The sequence below is a fragment of the Ursus maritimus genome, unplaced genomic scaffold, assembly GCF_017311325.1.
Source record: "Ursus maritimus isolate PB19 unplaced genomic scaffold, ASM1731132v1 scaffold_3, whole genome shotgun sequence".
Classification (NCBI taxonomy): domain Eukaryota; kingdom Metazoa; phylum Chordata; class Mammalia; order Carnivora; family Ursidae; genus Ursus; species Ursus maritimus.
Window position 1 is genome coordinate 78054233 of NW_024425563.1, and position 22435 is coordinate 78076667.

The 22435-nt window shown below is 35.3% G+C and overlaps 1 protein-coding gene across 1 annotated transcript in view; it reads left to right on the forward strand.

Moving 5' to 3' along the window:
* PCLO (piccolo presynaptic cytomatrix protein) overlaps positions 1-22435 on the forward strand; it is a 367203-nt gene that overhangs the window by 333336 nt on the left and 11432 nt on the right.

A 22435-nucleotide genomic window follows, 5' to 3' on the forward strand; every position in this document is an offset into this window, starting at 1 on the left:
TCTGCCTTTGGCTCAGGTCATGATCCCGGGGTCCTGGGACCAAGCCCACATCAGGGTCCCTGCTCAGCGGGAAGCCTGCTTCTCACTCTGCGTCTGCCCCTCCTCCAGCTTGTGCTCTCTCTCTCACTCTCTGTCTCTCAAATAAATAAATAAATAAATAATATTAAAAAAAAGAAGAAGAAAAGTGAGAAGGATGACATGAGAGAGACTCAGGAGACTTTGTCAGGAAAAATAAATATCTTGTTGAGATTTTTAAGAATTTTTGTCAAAATACCATGCAAACAGAAAATAAATCATGAAACTTTACTTAAAATGGAAATGTTTAAATGCATGGAGCTCAGAAGAAACTAATGGTATTAAAGATCATTTTATAGGAAAAAAAATGACTAAAGTAACTTCCAAAGTGAAAACCCAATTTGAACTTAAATTTGGTTTTCTTAAACAAACAGTAAATGTATTACAAAATGCAAGAAAATCTTTAACTTCAGCAGACATATATTCAGTACCTATAATGTGCACAACGACGAGCTTATCTTTCATTATATTGTGATAAGATCTGACAGCACTGTTATCCGACAGCACTGTTATCCTTCTCGGATTGTACAACCTCTCAGTAATTTCAACTATCTTCATTACTTTATACTATGCTAAGTACTTTTCACATATTATCTCATTTAATTCTTAAAATTACCTATGAAGGTAAATAATACCATATACTGGTTTTACATAAGAAGAAACTGAGGTGCAAATATCACACAAGATAAGAGCAAGTAACTTGAACCCAAGTGAATGATGTAAAGCACCTGCTGTGAAAAAGAATGATTAATGGCCCTGTATCACAAAGACACTAGATAAAGAAATAGGAAACCCAGATTTGGATTTCAAATCCGGTCCTATTACCTAACTGGTGACCTGATCTATCTTCAGAAACCTCTTCTGGCAAATGCTGGATACTAATGATGCCAAGGTTCCTTGTGGGTTAGTAGACACCACATTTTTCTGATTCTACTGAAAGTTTTTCTTTAGGTTCATTCAAAGACTGTCTTTTCTTTTTCTGTTGCCATTTTCCCCAGGATTCCACCCTCAATCTACCCATCATTTTACATACTCTCTCTCTGCATAAACTCAGCACTTCTCATCTATATGTTGATTAGTCCCAAATTTACCCTCCAGACTCCCTGGAATTCAGACTCCAATAGTTCATGTCTGCCAGGCATTTGTGTGCAACCAAGAAAATGGAAACCACTCTGAATATTTAAAATAGAGGAAGTTGACGGCTGGCAATGACTACATATTCATGGTCTCCCTGAGAAACTGAGCAGGTGGCAGTGAACTAGCAGAACTAGTGAGGTGGCAGAGGAGGCGACTGTCCCTGAGAGCTGAAACCAGGGCAAGCCTAAATTGCAGGAAGCAGGAGACAAGCAAGAGAAACAGTGAATGCCAGAAATAGATGCGGAGATAGATGAGGACGGGGAGAAATACCCTGGTTACTTCCTTCTTCCCGTTCTCCAATCTCTGCCAATGCCTGATCAAATCCCGCTGGAAGCCAACTGCCGGGGGAGCCTGGGAAACATCCAAGGGGACAGCTACCCTGATAGGAGAGCAAGGAGAAGCTGGGGAATGCACCTAAGGGCCCAGAGGTGCAGGGCCAGTGCAGTATTTTGCCCGGAGATCCCATGAATGAATCAGATTCCATATGTCCTGAACTTAATTCACCCTCTTCCAGATTTTGCCTCCTTCTCCTCCTATGCTCTTCTACCACTAACCAAATCTACTCCTGTTTACTCCATAATTTGCATATTTTGTTATCATTGTTCTTTGACTTGAATGTACCTGTTTTTATGTCTGTCTTCTCTGTAAAATTGAACAACATTTGGACTAGAGCTGTGGTTTAGTCATCCTGGTGGCACAGCACTTAGCAGAAAGCCTCACCCATAGAGTCGCTTCCAGAATGTTTGTTGAACTTCTGTATGCCATCTGTCAGGGACTTTGGTTAATATTGAATCAATTCGGTGTCTTGGATCTTTTCAAGCAGCAAGACCACAGTACAATGTTTCGTGATTCTTTTCTCTTTTTATTTCCCTCATGGTTTTTAAATCATTTCCTTTGAATACATAAAGCTTTTCATGTTTTTAGTTTAAAAAACAGAATATTTGTTGAGTGAATGAATAAATGATATAATAATATATGAAAATAATGCCCATTGATTTTCAAATGACTCTAGAATTCAGGTAATTAGGGAAGTAATTCATGTGTACTTTTTTCAAAGTTGAATTACTTAATTTTACTCTTAATTTTAAAGTTCATAGATAAAATTATTGTAGTATAAAAGTTAATAACTGTCAATGAATAAAAATTATTCATCCTTATATTGCTTTCTTCTTTCCCATCAGTCCCACAAGAAGGAACCAATCATAAGCTGTTTTATATTTTACTTAAACTTATGAGTCAGTATGTTGATATTTTAGTGAACTCTTATCAGTAGTTAATCTCATTAGTTTTTGAGCAGAGGGCTGGAGGTTGAGGATGGGGATAAGATGGAATACATAATAATGTGAGTCATTTATAGTTATGTGCCATTTTAGTAACAGTATTTTGGACAGATTATTTTTGACTGAGTTACTTCTGAAATTTTGACAATAAGCAAATTAATAATTTACATATCTGTATGAAGTTAAGCATGAATATGTCCAACTATAAGAGATATGTAAGAGATTGCTAATAATATGGAGAAGAAATCTGCAATAAGTATTGAACCTTTACAAACAATTTGAAAAGAATATGTAGAGGGGCGCCTGGGTGGCTCAGTCGATTAAGCGTCTGACTCTTGGTTTCCACTCAGGTCATGAACTCAGGGTCGTGAAATCGAGCCCTGGGTCAGGCTTCGCGGACAGTGGGGAGTCTGCTTGAGATTCTCTCTCTCCCTCTGTCCCTCCCCAACCCCATGCACATGCTCTCTCCCTCTCTCTCAAAATAAATAACTCTTTAAAAAGTAAAAGAATACATAGAGTGGGGAGAAAATTATTAAATTACACAGGAATTTAATTACTCTAAGCAGATAAGAAGAAAACATCAATTTAACATACAAGATTTTGTTTTGTCCCCATAGAAATACAGAATCAACTCTGTGCTGTAATCCAGGTATATTTATGATACACATTTTGTTTTGAGCGATCCAAAGGATTGCTTTCACTTTCCTTTTGTTGTCAGTCAACATATATAGCTAATCTGTGGGAGAACGACAAACAAACAAAACAGAATTAGTTCAGTTTGGTTTTAGACATAATATTTAGTTTCTTGATTGGATTTTTTTCTCCTTTAAATTCTTCATCAGGAGCACTTTGTTTTATGCACACCTTGGTCCACGCTAAGGAAAACTCCTCTACAAAGCTATGCATACTTTAAAGCAAGAGTGTATCTTGGATTTTAAGTAATCACCCTTGGACGGTTTGTTCTTATAACATTTTTATTCTTGTTTTGGAATTATAGTGCGCAGAATACAAAAAGTAATGCTTTATGGGGTTAACATTCTATGTGGAGCTTGTTATAGACATTTTTTTAAATGCTGGTCATGTCCTTGTTCTACATATTGAGTAAACCTATTTATTCTGCATTCTGATTTTTTAAAAAATCATTTTCCACTTAGTCATTTTCTCCAATAATGTTTCATCTTCCCTATCGCAGTGACTCATAAATTTTAATCTCATGCTGATTAATCTCATGCTCAGTGGGTCAGAATATGAGATCAATCAAAGGTTCTGGAGTTCCAACCTAAGTTGTAGTAAAAAATGGTAATACTCCTGTGGACTGTCTCTGCTGATGACTGGTTGAACTGTCACAATTTAAATAAGTACACAATGTAAAGTGCAAGTAAACACTGTGTTTGGCATGTGATTAACATCCCTTACACTGTAGCTGTTATTAAATTAAAAGTGAATACAGGGGCACCTGGGTGGCTCAGTCTGGTCAGCATCTGCCTTCAGCTCAGGTCGTGATCCCAGGGTCCTGGGGTCGAGCCCCATGTCAGGCTTCCTGCTCAGCAGGGAATCTGCTTGTCCTTCCCCAGCCACCCACTCCTTCCCCCCACCTGACACCGGCTCCTGCTCTTTTAAGCTCTCTCTCAAATAAATAAATAAAATCTTTTAATCAATAAGTAAATAAATAAATACAAGTGAGTATAAAAGAGAGCCATTTGGATTCCATCCAAGAGTGATACTAGTCAAGACTGACAAAATGTCATGCACTCTTCAGAAGAGCTATACAAGACCACTCCTCTTAAAAATTTAGATCGAGTCAATTAGACTTCCCAGGTGTAATGACAAGTGTTTTCCCAATTTACATTAAAACCCTCTAGTACCCTTATTAGATGATCCAGTCCTTTCCTACACTGTTTTCATTAGGTGTATTTAATAGTGTTATTGTTTGTTGGTAGACATCCATGTATATTACATATGGTGCCTGGCTTCACCCATTTCTTCTCCTAAACCAGGGGTTCACAAGCTTTAGCAGCAGGCATTAAGAATCACACTTTGTGTGAGGTTTAATTTGCCTGGCTGCATGTATTTAAAAAACAAATAACCCTAATACATCATTTATTTACTTAAGTATCTTTAGAAGCCTTAATTTAATCACTCAATTTCCATTTTCAATGAGCCAGAACAAATAAAACTCTACCATTATAGAAACATGCTCAACTCTACCCACAAATGCTTTCAAATAATTGAGTCTGTGAAAGCACATCACCAATAATGCTAACCCAAGGAGGCAGGGACCAGGGGGTAGGACAGAGACAAGGTTCGATTCAACATCTTACTGAAGTGGGGTTTTTTGCTGTTGAAAAAGCGTAACAATTTATGTAGAAATAATGAAAGTCTCTAATGACCACAGCAATCTCATTTTAATTGACATCTCAAGTCTACTTTATACCCACATATATTTTTTACATAGCTCCAATCATGATTAGTATGAGTGCCTTTAAGGTGAATGAACACGTTTTACAAAGCCCATGAAACAAGTGCAGAGCAGAAATGACTTCCTGCACTAAACCAGTAAAAATCTAGGCTTCAGGGTTGGAGTCTCTATCTTGTTATCCTGTTTTGAGAGACATTTTTTTTAAAGATTTTTTTAAAAGATTTTTTCTATTTTTTTTAAATATTCATTTAATTTTCCCTCTTCCCATGGGTTGTTTAAATATTAGCCCACAAAGAGGAAAATATAACACCTCTCTGAAAGGCCCTCAGTTAGAACATAATAACCGCTGTTCTAAGGGCATCCCACGGGTTGCTCAGCAAATACTTAGCAAGCACCTGTTGTGACAGCACTGGGATAAGCCCTGGGCTGCAGTGTGGAATGTGACTTAGTCCTTGTCCTTCTTTTTTTTTTTTTTTAAGATTTATTTATTTATTTATTCGACAGAGATGGAGAGTGGGAGAGGAAGAAGCAGGCTCATAGCGGAGGAGCCTGATGTGGGGCTCGATCCCATAATGCCAGGATCACGCCCTGAGCCGAAGGCAGACGCTTAACCACTGTGCCACCCAGGCACTCCAGTCCTTGTCCTTCTGACTGCCTAGTGGAGTTCCTACAACTCAGATCATAGTTATAATCTTGACCCTGAAGATAAATTCATTTCACCCTCTAGACATTTATTTCCATTTCTTCAGGCTGTCTTTCTAATTAGACTAAGGAAATTTCAAATTAAATATGAAATGTCTTTTTTTTTTTTTTGTCTTCTGTATATCTCTTCTTTTATTTTCTGGAATTTCCTGATTCTCTTCATTTTACTGATGTCAAGAATGATCTTTCAAGGAGTTAGCCAGTAATAAGATTAATATTAAAGTACAGCTGACTTTTAATGTTGTGTCAGTTTCAAGTGTACATCATCATGATTTGACAATTCTATACATTACTCAGTGCTCACCACGGTGTGTAGTCACCGCCTGTCACCAAATAATGTGATTACAATATTAGTGACTATATTCCCTATGCTGTACTTTTCATTGCTGTGACTTATTTATTTTATAACTAGAAGTTTGTATCTCTTACTCAAGGACTTAATTTTTAAATAAAAAGGTATCTTTATTTAAGTTCAGTGTTATTGAAGATGATGATGGACAAAATTTATTTATAATATATTTACCGTTGTAGATGTTTTGTTAAAATCATTAAGATGTGATGTTATTAGATTTTTATCTCAATTTTGAGGTCAGGATGTTATCAAGGGAAATGTGATTAGTGGGTTATTTTGTATCATTTGATTACTTACCGTACACAAATTGTGCTTAAAAATTTATCAACATATGCACATTATAGTATAAAACCGTTTTCAGTGGATTGAATATGTTTGCTTTTTTGTGAGCTTTAAAAAAGGGCTTTCTGGAATATTTTATTGGCGTATCTGTCTATTTGGGTCTGCCACACCTATTTAATTATCCAAATTTTATTTTCAGTTTTTAAAATTGGACTGTTCTTACCTGTTTATTTTTTAAAAATTTTTAAAGAACTTTAAATCTCTTTGTTGAGAAGCAAAGGAAATTCCATATAAATATTCGTTGAAATTATATTAAAACTCTAATATAATTTTGAGGTAATTGACATCAATACATATAATATTTTCTTATTCATCAATATGGTATATTTTTATATGCTGAATTGGACATGCTAATTTTTATATGTGTGATATTAAGCAAGTTACTGAAATTCTCAAAGTCTCTAAGTCTCTGGTTCGTAATCTACAAAAGTCAGAATAACAATGCTACCTACCTGACCAGTGTGTTGCAGGGAGTGACGGAAATAATGTGTAATGTGCCTGGCGGTGTAGCTGGCTCATAGTCAGTAAGCGCTGGTTATCATTGTTCCGATCGTCACCTGTATCATGTAAGTGATTACTGCTAACCTAATTCTTCCCAAGCCTTTTAAACTCATGTTCTCTAAAATGATCTTTTTTCCCCCTCACCTTTGACATTTCAATGAAAAAGATGTTTTTAGGGTCCTACATTTTGCAGTTTGTTTCCAAATACTGTTATTACAGTATTTCAAGGTACTCTCTTTCCCCCAAATAATTCTGACGTGATCTGTTGTATAGGATTGCTTCCCCTCTCTTGAGGTTCATATTTCCCTAAACTGCCTGGGTTTAAAATCAGTGCAACTGATTTCTGGACCTGTAGTATTCACTGGGAGTGTAAAATTGAAGGTGTCTACTAAAAAGTAGTCTAATATTGAAATGTGAAAAACATTCTAGGTCTTTACTCTGAGCCAGATTCATCTCTGGAGGTTATTGATATACCAGTAAAATTTCAATAAATTTCTGGAAGATGCGTTGATATTTCTTAGCCTTAGTACACATCAAAGAACTGGCAATTGACAAACTTAAAGCCCAGAATATTTTAGACCTTCAGAAATTAATATCTCTAATGACAATTTTTAATATTTTTTAAATGTCTTTTTTTTTTTTTTTTTGCCTAGAAGTCTCTGAAATGCTTGCAATGGGAGTTAGTGCTCTGATTTATTTATCAGAGAGCAGCTCTTAAATCAAGATAAGAACATTACAGTGTAGCAGAAGGTAATGAAAATAAGCCAAGAGCATTCTCTTACCATAGTTGTAGAAAATTAATAACAAAGATGTATATATATAATAGATACTTAGTGTTTATTTTATTCTAAATGTGTTTACATTATATGGTTCACTTGTCACAAAACAGTCGGGAATATAGATAAGAAATAATGATTTCAACTTTTTAGTTATGGAAACAGAGACTCAGCAATGAAACCATTCACTCAAAGTCACATAGCAACTAATTAAACAGTCTGGGTTAAAATTTACAGTTACATAATCTACTGTCATCTGACTTTAGCCCATTGTACTTTGTAACATTTTTATCTTAATATTGATAGTTACGGAACTACTTCATGAAAAACTATTTTAAATTTATAAGATGGTCTGTAATAATTGGAAAGGAAAGCATTCAACTATAGTTGATGCATATGGCCAATTAACTAACATCAATATCAGTTACATTACAGGCACTATGTAGCTTACCAAAAGAATTTTAAAATCTCGTTTTATCAGACATTTAAAATTTCCATAAAATTACTGTACCCAAAACAGTATTGTATCAACAAAATAGACATGTACACAAATGAAATAACATAATGTATATACGATAATATGACTATAAATTTTAAATGAAATGGACATTTTTATTTAGTAGAAAAAGTTCATTTTGCAAAGAGTTGTGTCATAATTTTCTTCTGTAAGAAAAGTAAGTTAGTCTACTGGGTTATACCATATACCCAGTAATTGTAATTTGGATTAAGGAGATAAAGTTAAAAATAGTATGAGTATTTGAAGAAATTTGGGAGACTATTTAACCTTGGTGGCGTTTTCAGGGTCGCTTTCTAAGCATTAAAAGAAAGCCATAAACCATCAAAGAAACAATAGATGTTTTTGTCTGCAGGAAAAACAATAAAACTTATATGGTAAAAGAATCAAAAGCAAAGGCAACAAGCAAATAATGAATAGGGTAAAAAAAATTTATATATGATCACCAAGTGATTATTAACCTAAATAAATGTCTCCTTAAAGGTCTCTATATTTTGCCCAATTAAAGAAAGAGAGAGAGAGAGAGAAAAAATGGTCAGAGTTATGAATTAGCATTTCAGTGAAACTGGCATCTCACTGAAGGGAAATTATCAATTAACTTATAATTGTTAAAACAAGAAAATTAAATGATAAAGCCACTAGGTTCAAGTTCTAATAATAATTCCATGAAAAATAGTAAGAATGGAAAGAAATATTATTCAAATATTATTCAAAATACAAAATACAAATATTATTCAAAATACAGCACATTATTCCCCCAAATCAAAGAAAATAAATCTCCACATTGGAAAGACAAGGAATGAAAAAAGACTTACAGCTGGAGCAACATCATAATAGTTCAGAAAACTAGAGATATAAAAAAAATTCCAAATATATAGAGAGACAATTAATTAAAAGGTATTATATACAACAGAGGAAGGACAGGAATCCATATAATTTCTCAATAGCAAAATAGACATTTAAAAGAATAGAGAAAAATGAAATTTTTTTGTAATGTGCCAGGCACATTACACTTGAAATTCTAAGTGGAAGGGGTTGTACCTAAAATTCTATCCACAAACTATCCATCAAGTATAAGGGTTGAGTAAAATCATTCTGGGGAAGGCTAGGTCTCAAAAATTTTACTTCTTATGCTACCTATCTGGATGAGAGGGGTGTTCATGCAGGAGGGGAAAAGAGAAATTGACAGAAGTCATGATGTGCCTGACCAAGTGAAAAATGAAGAGGTTTCAGTACTCTTGGACATTTTACAAACAATTAGGGGTAGGTACACAGAAAGCTAAGCAAACTGTAAAATAAAAATAATCAACAATTTGAGGGAAAACAAAAAATTTAGGTAAAGAACTCCATGTAATACCCAAATGGTCTCAGACGTGAACAATGTTGGTCAAATTAATGTAAATATGAAACATTAGTGTAACCCAGATTGCAACATAACTAGGTTGCAAGGATGAGGAAGGCTAAATCTTCATCCACCAAAATAAAACATCAATAAATTATAATGGCAATATAACATTATTTTAAGAAATTAACATAGAAAGAACCAAAGAAACAGAAAAATAGTTGACAGTAGGTTTTTCTTGAAGACTTTTTCAAGGGTTAGGTAAAATGAAGGATTGGGACATGGGAGAATTGATTGTTGAAAAAGAAGGCTTAACGTGTACAGTGATTCAAACTTTCCCTATGTGAGAGAATAAAAATTTAGAGCTAGCGATCAAATAGTATTAAAAGTATAAGAAAAAATTGCCATTATTTACAGTTAATAACTTCCTACTAGTACCCTAATGATTATGAATATTCATTCTCTTAAAACTCTGTAGTAATTGTTAATACAGGTAGTGTTTACTTTAACGTACTCATTCATCAAAGATAGTCTGATAGCACCACTGTTAGGCAAAGCTTTTTCACTTTTAAGGAACCTGACTTTGATTACAAAATACAGAATCTCTGGGGGAAAAAAAAAAACTGTGGAATTCAAACTATCAGGTGGTTTTAACATTTTTTTCCACATCACTCAAAAGTTAAAATGAATTTTATAAATGCTAAGCAACAAAAATTTCAGAATTTTGGGAAAAGCTAAAATTCATTGAAGATGGTTTGTTTTTCTACCACTCAGGTGATTGAGATATTTTCTCTGATTGAAACATTCTTATTTGTTTTATCCAGAAAGTCATTTGAAAATTTACATGATATTCTATAGGAAAAAAAACCCACCTCTTATATTTAAGTAAAAAGGAGAACTAACTTCCCTCCTCCCTCTGGAAAAAGACCAGTACATGTCACAAAAGAAGCACTTTCCCTGAAGGAACCAATTTTACAGATAAGGAAGTAACACAGACCTGAGATAATATCCTCTGAGGAAAGTACACACTGCTTCTTTTGCAATGTCTCAAATAATCAATATATCCTATTTGCTTTGCAACAATAAAAATTATAGGAAAAGAGCCATTCACCTGCTTAATTCTTTTACTTTAAAAAAGAATTGCCATCTATTCAAGTTATCTTTTGCACTTCAGTATTTTCCTGCAGCAAGCAGATGCAATTTTCCACTGTTATCGAAAGCAGAGGCTTACTTGCCCATGAAACAGCACGCCATTGTGAATTCTGTAATTTACATTGCCCCCCGAGGTCCAGAAGCTGTCGTTGGTGTTATGGAATACAAAGGAGCTATGGCAGAGCTGTATCTTACACATTTTATTATGACATGATTGCCGATGTATCTATACGCTACATATATCTCTGTAGATCTATGTCATCTAGACATGTATTTCTAGATATACCTATACAACATACAGATAGGTTCTACTTGACCTTTTCAAAAAAATCTACACACCGAAACAACCACAAGAGCCACAACGTCACACTGCCACTTGCTTGCTAAGCTCTCTGCTGGTATCTTTAAAAATTTGGTGGCCTCCATTCTTACAACAAACTGTCTAAATTAGGTATTGTAATATTTATGATATTCCTGTGTCTAGCAGGAAGCCTGGCACACAGCACCCACTCGGTAAATATTTTTTGAATCAAGAGATCCAGATTCAGAGAGACTGAAGCATAAATCAAGCCTAGAAATAAAGTTGTCACGTTAAGTTCCTATTCGCACCAAAATATTGAGATAGTCTTAAAACTTCGGATTGTTTGAATCTGCCTGCTATGCGCAAACATCTCTACAAGCGATATTAATCATGTATGTTGAGGTACAGCTTTTCTGGAGTTGACCAGCCTCAAACAACTCAGGGAGGTGACATGGCTTCAGTTAAAAACTACATAATCTGCTTCAAAGTATAGTAATTCTGCATCTGTGTTGGTTGTGCCTCTTTTCTCACAAAGCCAGGCTGGATCTGCAGACGATGATTAATGACGAATCTCTACCAGAAAGACCCAGTGCCCTGGGGAAGACAGATATGTTCATGAACAATTATGATAAGAGTTATAATAGAAGGGAACGTACATTGAATATTAAGGCACTTTGCTTTAGTTTGGCTAAAGAAAGCCTTCCTGGCAGGGAATGCTTTTGTAGATGGCTCTTGAAATAAAATAATAAGAAGTGTAACTGGAGGAGGGCCACGGAGGTTTCCAATAAGAGGAAGTTTCATGTTCAAAGCCTGCAGATGGTGAGAGAATATGTATTAGTGGTGAGCCGGTGGGCACTGCTGTGTGATTGCAGCAGGGTTTTCGGCTGGAGGGAGACAGGACTTGAAAGGTAATCACGGTTCAGATAATTTATGAAATATCAGACACAGTCGGGAAGAATTTCAAGTCTACGCTGTAGATGGGCAGTTGGAAGCAATAGATGGATTTTTAAGAGGAAAATTATACAATCAGGTTTGGTGCTATGAAGCATAAGGGACCACATCTGCAGTCAGGGGACCAGTTAGGAGACAATTCAAAAGTCCAAGTAAGAAACGAGAAGGACTGGAATGCCGGCAGAGACAACAGTAGGAGAAAAGAGGGATAGACAGCTCTGGGAGAGATCTAGGAAGACAAATAGGAATGCGTCCGTTCAAAATGCAAATAGTGCAGCTTTAGGCACCAGCAGGTAGAGATGAAATGATGTGATTATGGTCACTTTTTCAATGATCAGTTGTTAAGTAAAAGTGTGATTCCAAAGGAGAAACTGAAAGTGTTAACAGAGGTCAGCGCAAAAAAGTGATAACATAAAGTGGAGCGTGGGGAAAATGATAAAATGCAAACCTGCGCTTCACAGAATTTTAAAGAAAGAAATTGACTGTGTTTTAAAAGGCCAGATGGTATGCACTTCAGAGAACATTTTTAAGATGAATTAAAAGAGTAAAATGGAGTTTGAATGAGGTTGAACACTGAAATCTTGCTCTCTTGACTTTGTCTTTATACACATCTAGTGTCACGGATCTGTCGTTCGGAAAGCTTGAGGGCTCAGCTCCCTCCACACGCTGATGACCCTGTGAGTGTGTGCAGGGCAGCCCGAGTGACGGGTGAAAACCACTGGCAAACAAGTTCAGATGACGGATTTGATTTTTCAATAAAAAATTTCCAGGCTGTATCCTAATGACAGTGAGGGGATTAGTTCAGTACTTTTTATTTTATACGTCTCTTGTATTATACAAAGAAATAAAAAATTCAGAATGCCCCCATTAGGTATTGAAAGCAGATTTAATCAGAAGAAGTTACAATTCTACATTTGAAAGTGCATAAATATTGATCTATGCGTTTTAGAAAGTTCTCTGAGAACACGAAGGGTTTTGTTTTTTTTTAAGCAGAAGAAATGGAATTTATCAAAATACTCCCTCTTCTAAAATTAACCGAGTTATTGCATTTACCTTTTGAAACTTTTTTTTCTCGGTCACTAATACCGCGTTAAACCAGAGAAACAGGGTTATTGGTTGAATGGCTTGAATCAGTCAGTCCGCAGTCTTTAGTACCAAGTATCTGAGTCTATTTCATATTCTTTGGGTCTATGTCAAGTTAAGCAGGGGTGTCTGTTTGGCTTGTGTTTTAATCGGTGAAAATAGTATTTTAAAATGATTTCAATTACTGCAAGAGGCCAGAAAAGCCAGAACCATTTGTCAACAATTTATTTTCAAGACAGATAGCTTTTTCTTCAAGTGTTTGTTACTTTTGATAGTCTGATACTTTGAGTTCATTTCCTTTTAGTTAAGGATGTATTGGCCGGGTCCAAATTTCGGTCAAGTTGTGCAGGTTAGTCTGATTTTGACACTGCTGTGATGTTTCTCAGCCAATTTACAATTTGCTTTGTTATAGTCAGCAGTGAGGTTAGCTGGGTAAATTTAAGATGAACTGTTGCTCATTGGTTTTTTGTGCGTTTTAGAGCAAAATAGGATCTGTTTTCAGAATGTGTTTTTCTTGTGAGTTTGGAAATGTGAATTAGCAATCTCAGATTGAGATCTTTATAGCATTTGATTTGGTATATTAAACTCTCATATAACTAAATTTAGTTAACTAATAACCTTCTTCTTCCTCCTAGATTTTTTCCTTTAATAAAGTGTTTAGATATATTTGAAATAAGATATTCTACTGAGATGTTCCTGAAAGTAATTGTATTATAAATTGAGAATGGAATGACTGTGTTGTTGAAAAAATGGCATTTAAAAAATTATATCTTTATCAATTAATGAGTGACTAATTACTCTTCCTGCCAAAATATTACCTAAGATTTAATCTAGGTTGAATTGTTACCATGGCAGACATGATAACATGGAGGTACGTTATGGAAATATGCAATATTATGTTACTTTAAAAAATACAATTTTTAATTTATTAAGAATAATTCCTTGCTAATTTCAACAGCAAAGTTGTAAGAAAATTCAGAACTTTAAATTTATTGGTGGGGAAAACTATGTCAGATTTTAGTTGAGTTTAGTTGAGTTTTATTAGCGGATAGAAGGGAAGACTGTGGCTTTTTGCCTACAAACTCCTCCTCCCATATTTTATACCTTCTATATTTTATACCTCCTATATTTTATTTCCTCTTTCCATTTCAAAAACTGTCCAACTGTAGGTTCTCATCACCTCTCACCCTGAGAACCTCCTGTTGTGAGTGCCCTCTGAACTGACAATACCATCATCTTCAGGATCATCTTTGACAGTGACTGTCTAGTGTGGCCTGGTCACTCTAGCAGAAAGCATTTCTGTGGACCCCTATAACTACCTAACTCTAGCTGGGTTTTAATACAATAATTAGTCCATAGAACACACAATAATCAGTCCAAGGATATTCCATTTTATGTTCTTTTAAGATAGGTTACTAAACTCTCTACTTGATAATTTTAACTTTAACAGTAATTGTGTTTTATATTTATCAAGACTAGTAATAATCTGGAGTGTTTCATTCACTAACAAAGGCTAAGGTCAGTGTCATCCATGTACAGACATTCAGGATGTGCACAGCCCAATTCCAAGAGGAACTGTTAACATAACTCAGTTGTAAACAACACCCTCTGGAGTTATCAATGTGATGTTCCTGCAAAAGAAACGTGGCATATTCTACTGTCTGGACTTAGGGTCCAGAATGACACAGGGTTTACAAAAATTAGATGTTAAGGGACAATTTCCATTATGGTAAGTTAGACCTGTTAATAATAACCTACTGAGAGGTTAAATATGCTGGGCTCATTTAATCTTTGCAAGAACCTTGTGATATAAAACTGCTTTCTCAATAACCCTTATTATTGTGTCTGGAAGGTAGATGTGATGCCCGGGTATGGAGCATGAGGCTTGCAACTATTAGGCAAAAAGGAAGTAAATGAATACGAAAAATGACAGAATAGGAATACAGAAAGAACCCGAGTTCCTAAACTCATTACTATAATGGCAAACCTATGTCTATCTCTGGATTTCTTGTTATATTGGAAAAATAAATCCTTATTTGTTTAATCATTCTAAGTAAGTTTTCCTGTCTCTTATAGCTGAAAACAATTCTTAAGGATACAGAAAGAAAAGAACAGAAAGAAGAAGAAGAAAAAAAAAAAGAAATTAAGTAGAATTAATTCCAAATCACCTCTAATTCTTGTTGCTGTATTTAAATGAACTCATAAAAGATGAATTTAATTAAAGTATATTAAACATTTCTAGCTACATGCTATATATAGAAAAAATATACTTAAAGTAAAATCTCATAGAAAAGTTGAAAAAAAGAAAGATGAGTATCATGCAATCGTTATTCAAAAGGTAGTAGGCAACATGGCGGTAGAGTCAGACAAAATGGTCAGAAAAATCAAGGCAGAAAACAGCAGCCTTCCTATGTCACCTGTAATGACCCCTTCAAAAACATGATGGAAAAAAAGAGAGAGCCTTTTCACCATAGCAGCACAAAGTCTAAGATTCCAGGAAATAACTAATATCTAACAAAATACAGCACTTTATGAGAAAAATGCAAAATACTGTTGAAGTTCATAAAAGAAGACATGAATGGATAGGCATAGAGAGCATGATGTAAACATTAATATCATAAATATTGCATTTGTTCCCAAGTGAATTTGTGAATACCAGGAAAGTTCAATTAAGTAACAAAAGCTTATTAGGGAATTTTGAGAACTGATCTTAAAATCCATATAAAAGAGCTGAGGGCCAAAAAAATTTTGAATAAAAATGATAAAGTAGAAAGATTACTTACAAAGTTATAGTACATAAAATGCTATGATATAGAAGTATAATCTAGTAGATCAGTGAGCCGAACAGCTGGCCCAGAAAAGGTCCTTGTGTAGATGGAAACTCTATTTACAACAAAAATTGCACCGCAGATAAATAATTCAGAGAAAATTGGCTGCCAGCATGAAAAAAAATTACTACTACCTCTTACTATAAAAAGCAATAAATAGGTAACTGTGGATGGTTTAAGTATCTAAAATGAAGAGTAATACTTTCAGACTTTCAGAAGTAAATAGGGACTGTCTTCCCAATGAATGGCAAAATACAAAAGAACTGTTAAAACACAAAACCAAAACCATAGTGTAAAAGGCTAATGAATTTGACTATATTATAATTAAAATAAACTTTTGTTCAAAAAATGACGCCATAAACAGAACAAAACAATAAGACAACAGGTATTTACTGTACATATGACGCAAGTAGATCAGGGTCCAATATGCATGTGCATATACTCGCATATATTGTTTTTCTGAAACTCTTTAAGAAAACCCAGAATTTGCGGAAATGTGACAAAATGGAATTATATACTTATGATAGAAGAGTAAAACATAAAATGTTAGTGTAAACATTTTGGTCAATTTGACAATAACAACTAAATTTGTATACTGTTTAAACCTAGGATTCCAATATATACTAAATATTCTACCATATCCCAACCGAACTCTTTTATCCATGCGTAAAGAATTTCATATAAATTTTCATTTTAGCTTTGTTTATAATGTTCAGTTTCGCTTTGTTTATAATAATGTAGAATTGGAAAACTATATTCATGACAAAATGATAGATAAATAAGTTTTGCGTATTCGTTAATATTATAAAAGTAAATATATAGATGGAGAAAAACCACTTGAGTTACTATATACACCTATTTTTGATAATTCCTAGCAAATTAGGAAAGGTAGGGCCCTTCCTGAGTTTTGTAAAGATTATATATGTGTATATTTTTAAATCATTTTACTAATAGGAGTAATTTTGGTGCATGTTTGTTTTTTGGGGTTTTTTTGTTTTTGTTTTTTTTGAGAGAGAGCGAGCACATGCACAAGAGGGGGAGGTGGGGCAAAGGGAGAGAGAGAGAATCTCAAGCAGACTCCCTGCGGAGCGCAGAGCCTGACACAGGGCTTAATCTCAAGACCCTGAGATCGTGACCTGAGCCTGAAATCAAAAGTCAGACATTTAACTGACTGAGCCACCCAGGCACCCGTTGGTGCATGTTTTTTTAAGATCAGACCCAAGGATATTTGACATAACATTGGTCTTGACTCATTATAGGGAAGAAAATAAAATAAGAGGTACAACAACTGAAAGGGGGAAAAAAACATTATTTGCAGTCAATTTGAATACATATGTATATAAAAATCTGACAGAATCAACAGATAAATGTTAGAACTAATAAGAATTACTCTAGTCACCAGCAAGTAACCATAAATACACAACAACAGTATAATTCATAACATCAAAACATTCATAATATCGTATCTTGGAGCTTACTTAGAAAATAACTAAGATATCTACAGAAAAATAAAAGCAACTTGAAGACTCTACTGAAGGACATAAAAAAAACTCTGGATGAATGTATAATCATTTCATGTTTAGAAATCTAATAGAGTTTCAATTAAGTTACCAGCTGAGTATTTTTGAGGAACTCAATACCCTTATTCTAACATCCATATAAAATAACAGAGAACCTCCAACATCCAAGTCAACTTTGAGTAAGAGGAGCAAAGAAAGCTTTGGTGTTCATTAGTGTTACTCACTGATGACCTCCATTCCTCTGACCCCCAGACTGTTTGGCTCCCTCGTGGCGCAGGGGGTTCTTTGACTCATTCCAGCCTATGAGTGGCAGTTGGATATGATGTCCGCCATTCCTGGACTGAGCATTTAATCGCTGATGGGAGACTTGAGGAGTTCTCTTCTCTTTCAGGTATGGCAATCAGCAAAGAGGGAGACCGCTGACTGTCCCGTCAGCCTAAGATGTTGTGACTTTTAGTTTTCAATCACTGCTGTTTTTTGTGATATTTGTTACTAAACAGAATCTAATCTACCCTGACTGACATAAGTGTGAAGTTACCCTGCCAGGTATTTGGACATAATGATAAAAAGAGTTTGGTATTTGTGCAAGATGAAGGGAACAGTGGCATAGTGCATAAAGCATAGACATAAGCCCAGGAATATATGTGAACAAATCAATAGGTCCGTTTCATGTATAGACCATTTCTCCTTTTAAGAAGAAAATAAAAACCAAACCCTGGACTATGGTCTAACTTAATCTGCAGTAATTGACGTGCCATGAGGCCCTAGCGGGAAGCAGTTGACACATTCAAATGGAGTAGTTAAAAGAGTTTAATAAAAAGACCATGGACAAAGTGGGAGAGGTTAAGGGAACCACCAAGGCCAGGTGAAAGGGTAAAAGACTGGCCACAAGAAAAAGCCACTCCTGAGCGGAATGAGGTGTGAGGAGGGAGGCTGACGCCAGAACTGAGCAAGAGCGACCGCCATGATACAAGAGATTCTGGGCAGGAGCTCTAGCATTTGTGGCAAGTCACCAGTCCCTGCAAAACAAGCCAGCAGATGAGGATGGGTGAAAGGCAATAAATAACTCGTCCTCTATCCTCCTACCCTCACACTGCCTGCTGACTTCTTGTTGCTAAAACCCCAGAAGAAGCGTAAGATGAGGAAATCCAGGTGATACAGTTCAAGCGTTCTTCTCAGGGTAAAGCGGGGTAAGACTAACGAAGAGGGGAGAGACATAAAAGAATATCTAGTGAATTGGGTTGAAAATAAATAGTTGCGCTGGAATTCTAGTTCATTCTTTTAGCTTGCATGGCAGTTAAGGACAAAGGAGATAAAGTGATAGCTGGGAAAAAAAATAGGATCAAGGAAGATTTTTATAGGATCTTCCTATATGTTGCATTAGTAGAAAGTGAAAAACTGAAGAGCCAGTGAAAACCGAAAGATCAAAATGAGTCTATGTTAAGGGTGTTAGGATTGGTCAAGAAGAGAGAGAGAGATGACAGAAATAACTTGATGGGCCAACCTTAACATTTGATTCCTGTAATCTGTTGACCCTCCTTTAACACCTCAGATGCTATTCACGGGTTTATTCAGAGGTTACTTGGCTGCCTGGTCACCTTCCATTCCTATGAGAAGCCGGAAATTGTTCTATGGTTAATTGGTAGTTTCACTCGTACACAAACCTTCCTCACAGAAGCTCCTGGTTTCCCTACCATTATGCAATTACCTGGTTTTATTTTCTAAATTCATTCCAGTTGGATGCTGATGTTTCTCTGTGTTGGGAGAATATACATAGATCCACCGCTCCTCCTGGGTGGTTGATCTGCCTACTTTTAGGTCAAAGGTCAAGACGACTTGATCTTTTTGATCTACAGCGTAGATGGGAGTCTAGCCAAGGCCTTGTGAACTGAGGAAGCCAGGCTCGTGTTCTCGAACTTGACTCTCCTCTGGAAAAAAACCTTCACCAAACTTCCTTGCTCCATCTACCAGCTCTTCTGCTTCACTCCTCCTGGGATTTGTTTTCCTGAGGCTTTTGAGAGTAATTTCAAAACTGCAAGCATTTGAAATGTGATGTCCATTTAAGTTTTCAGTTTTTCTTTTCTAATAGCAAAAGTTCTTTTTTTTTTTTTTAAATCTCATACAAGATAATAGGAAGCTTTCAATTAAACATTTTTAAAAAGAGCTCTGGTTATTTTCAGTCACAGTGAAATGAATGCTAAGAAACATGTACCAAAAGGACAAAAAAAAAAAAAAAAGCCAAAAACACTGAAGAAGATCAATCAGAAGAAATCTATTTTTTCCTCCTAAAATTATGTTCTTTCTGGCTTTGTCTCAGAAAGAAAGGATTTCTTTATGTAACAGAGCACACAGAGAATGTGCAGGCCTGTCCTACTTTCATAGAACTCTTAAATCATATTAGGCCAGAATGCCTGCCTTATTGTATAAAATATCTCCTTGAATCTGGGTTATTTCAAATAAAGGACTTAATGAAAGCTTACAGAACTCTTCTCCCGTGGAAAAAATGATTTAATGAAAACATAACAAAATGCCTCCTCGCTCAGCCTCCACTAAGCCCTGAGAAATGAAAATGTATCAGGATGTCACTGCGTAGCTTTGAATAATAGAGGCTTGGATATATATGTAAACAGAGAATAAAATTCACAAACTGACATTAAAGCATTTATTTCGGGTGAAACTATAGGAGAAAAAATATCCCAAAATATCTCAATTTGGTGGCCTCACCTTAGTTTAGACGGAAGAGTCAGACCTGAGAAGTCTCTTTCTTCAGATGTGTGTGGAAGTGATACTCACCTTGTAGGTTTTCTGTAAAGATTAGAGATATTTTATAAATTCATTCCTTAAGCATCTAATACGGTCTAGGTGTCTTTTCTATGGGCTAAAACAATAAGGGTAAATACGGCACAGTTCTTGCCCTTAAAGGCTGTAGAGTGATACATAAAGTGCCTGGAACACAAGTCTTGTTCAATAAGTCGAATACATGGTTGTTTCCAGTCAAGTAAATTGTAACTTCCTGCATGTAATAAGTCAAGAAGTTGAGTTCCTAAATCAAGGCTTTGGGTAGGAAATGAGTAAGCACTTATTCCTTCTCTGAACTCTTCCTTGTCTTTCCAAGACAACTGCCCCATGAATCCTGAGTCCCCACAATCCCCAGCTGCCTTCCCCCGACACGTATGTGCTCACAAGCATGTACGAGAATTTGGCACACAAGCACTATCACATAATGGATTATGACAGTTTTGGCAATAATCTTGGGCTGTCTTGCTGGAAACGTCTAATCTAGCTATGTGACGTTTGGCGAATTCGTCAACCTAAAATTTACAGGCTCCTTTCTTGAAAGTGAAGTTAGTAATATTTCTATTTCACATGTTTGAGGAAAAATGAGATAGTGTGAGACAATTTTGCATTACATAATTGGTATTCATCATTCATAATGTTATAATATTATCCTCTTGATTACAGATTAGTGTATGCTTAAACTGTGAGTAGAAAAGCGTATGTCTGGAGATATACTTGGTATGAAGATTCATCTTCTTTTCTTGAAAACCAAGTCCATTGAATTTCGTTGTAAAATATTATGTATTTATATCTGATCACAAAGCGTTTTACAAATCCTCTCTCAGAAATTCTCTAATTCTTTATTATAGTATGTGTTTGTAGAAAGTGCTAGATCCGAGCATTTATGGTCATCTGTGACATACAGGTGGAAAAGTAGTCAGGTGATCGAGCCAGCTGTATGGTGTCATTTTTGTTGTCTGAGCAAGCTGATTAATTGAGAGTCAACTTCATGAGCTCTTACAGTGACGGTAATAGGAGTTGAGTTTAATACACTATAAAATGAAATAGATTAGTTCTATTTTGCTTCTCCCTTTCAAATATTAAATTACCAGGATAAACCTTCAAAACCTTTGGTTCTTCACCCCTTCTATTAATCCTATGTATATGAGGTAAGAGGTAAGAACCTTTGCTCAGAAGACATGTTTCAGAGAATTAAGTTTAAAACATATCAATGGCTTGAGAAACAACGATTTACTAGGAAAGAACATTCAATGCAAATAAGATTACCAGACCTAGTGAAGGATCTAGTAGCCTTCCCTGCTACTCCAGGACATGGTGTAAAGAAAGGAGAAGTGCCAGTTATAGATAATTATTGAGTGCTACAGTCACAAATATCGAGTACCACCTTGAACTTTTGGAAGAGAGAGATGTAATTTCAGAATGGAAGGTAAAATTATTATGGACTCTAGACTAGGGTTAATATACCTGGTCGGAAATCACAGAGAGAGGGTGATGAATAGAACAAATTAAAGTGAGCTTATTTCCTCTTTCTAACAAACTCAGCAAAATGGAAAAAGAACTCTTGTTTTTAGAAATTTCTATTTTAAAAGTATTGACTCATATGAATATCTTGAGATGTTTTGTTTTGTTACTTTACTCTCAATAAGTTGAGCAATTGACCTAAGGGTATAGATTTGCTTGCTAGGTGTAAACTGTCTGTTTCTTCTAGAACTGATCCTGCATTGTATCATTGTTGAGACATAAGACGAATAAATTATTATTGAGTAACTAGCATTGTAGGCATTGTGCTAACTATGTGTATATATATATATGTATATATATATACACATATATATTTAACAATATATTTATTATGTTAGCATTTAAAAATTTCATTCCTTAGACTTGAAACTGATAGAATAGAAACAATTGAAAGGAAGGAAAATACAATTATACATGAGGGAAAATACATCACTACTTTGGCTATTAACAGGTGCTAGGACATTAACAGGATTTTCTGTAAGGCCTGGGTTTAGAAATCCTGAGTAAACAGAGACAATTATTTAGAGTAGATGTTTAGTAAAGGGTCAGAACTAAATCATATTTAGGTAATATCAGAAAATGTTCACAAATTTATTATCCTATAAAGCTGAAAGAGATACTGTAAATAGTTCACAAACAATCGTATTATATGTCGTCACTTTACAATATGAGGAACTACAAAACAGAATTATTTAACGCCTGGCCTGCCATCCAGATTTCCTGGTTTTAGAACTCCACCTTAATCCCACTTTAGACTTCGCTTAGATTTGGAATGAGTGATAGGAGCTAAGTAACAAATTTTGAGGTGATAGGCTCTCAGGGCTAAATATATATCCTACC